At 47.1% G+C, this 1267-nt stretch overlaps 1 pseudogene; it reads right to left on the bottom strand.

The window, feature by feature from the left end:
* Positions 1-202: 202 nt before the first annotated feature.
* Positions 203-1040, bottom strand: LOC103733250 (annotated as a pseudogene).
* Positions 1041-1267: the final 227 nt, after the last annotated feature.

Below are 1267 nucleotides of genomic sequence, written 5' to 3'. Positions count from 1 at the left end.
CCTGCTTGCCTTAATGTGTAGGTAAGAACTCAGTAAATTGAAAGAACGACGATTAACTGAGATGCCAAGTAAAGTTCTTATTGTAAACACAGTGAGCAGAAAGAGGCATCTTCTCACACAGAAGGGCCACAAGTTCTGCCTTTAACTTAACCCTCTTGACAACCTTTCATTGGTTTAAAGCGCATGCATCAGCTTCCTGTTATCAGGTGTACATCATTTCTGCCATGTGGGGCATTTTCTTGGGGATATACAAGTAATATTCCATGTAGCCTGATAGGTCCTCAATGGTCACATCATCCACATAAATTCAAGCTTGCTCAGAACAGGAGAGAGGAGAGCCAGAGTTCTGGTATGCCATGTCTGGGAATAGTCCTTGAGTGATCTTCGTTCTGGGCCCAAAGGAGGGACATTCTGCAGACCTGAAAAGGAATACACTTCCATACCATGCCACTTCTTACACTGACACTCCTTGCCCTGGCTTAGCTTGGAAATGGATGGAAAGTCAGAGAGATCATTGGCCTTGAGACTTGTTTGGGAGACTTGGGTAGCATCAGAGGGCTCTTCTGTTTTACTCTCTGATGGGAGCCTTGACTGAAGTTCTCAAAGGCTCAATGACCACTCCAGTGCGATTGGCACTGAGAGAAGGAGAGCTTTCACCTGTGTTGAACTCTTTAGGGGCTGAAATTCCCAGACCACTGCTGCCATCAGGAGGCTCAGTCTGGCCTCTGTGCTTGAGCTGACTGCTGAAAGGAGACGCTCTTGTACTGCAAGGTATGAACTTTGGAGGATGAAGAACAGGAGACTTAGAACTTTGACGGTGCTGAGTTCTCACTGCTTCTCTGCAGACTTCCTTGTGGATCCATGCCAACTGCGCATGTGGTTTTAGGTTTGGTATCATCTGCTGTTGTTCTGAGTAGTGCTCTGACACTTGTGCATTCTCCAACAGACAGAGATAGGATGGACCCTAATGCATCCACTCTTAATTTCTTGAAGCCAGTTTGTAGACTATCCCCCTCTCCATCATTGGCTTCTGATTTCATTGTGAAAGTTTTTGCACTACTATGGATGTTCCCGTTAATACTCGCAGCTGGGGCGCTCCCGGGATCTGGTCCCGTCAGTTTAGAGAGTTCCTCCTCGACCCACCTGCCTCACTGACCCAAATCCAAATCTAGCCAAGAGGGTGGCCAGCGCCTCCAGAGTCGCACTGCCTAGAACTTTCTGTTATTCAGATAAATGTCATCTCAGAAGCTGTCTGTCTCTGTCTCTG

This window comes from Nannospalax galili, unplaced genomic scaffold (assembly GCF_000622305.1).
Source record: "Nannospalax galili isolate Female #2095 unplaced genomic scaffold, S.galili_v1.0 scaffold734, whole genome shotgun sequence".
NCBI classification, from domain to species: Eukaryota; Metazoa; Chordata; class Mammalia; order Rodentia; family Spalacidae; genus Nannospalax; species Nannospalax galili.
The sequence above is the reverse complement of the archived record's forward strand: the minus strand, read 5'-3'. Positions and strand labels throughout refer to the sequence as shown.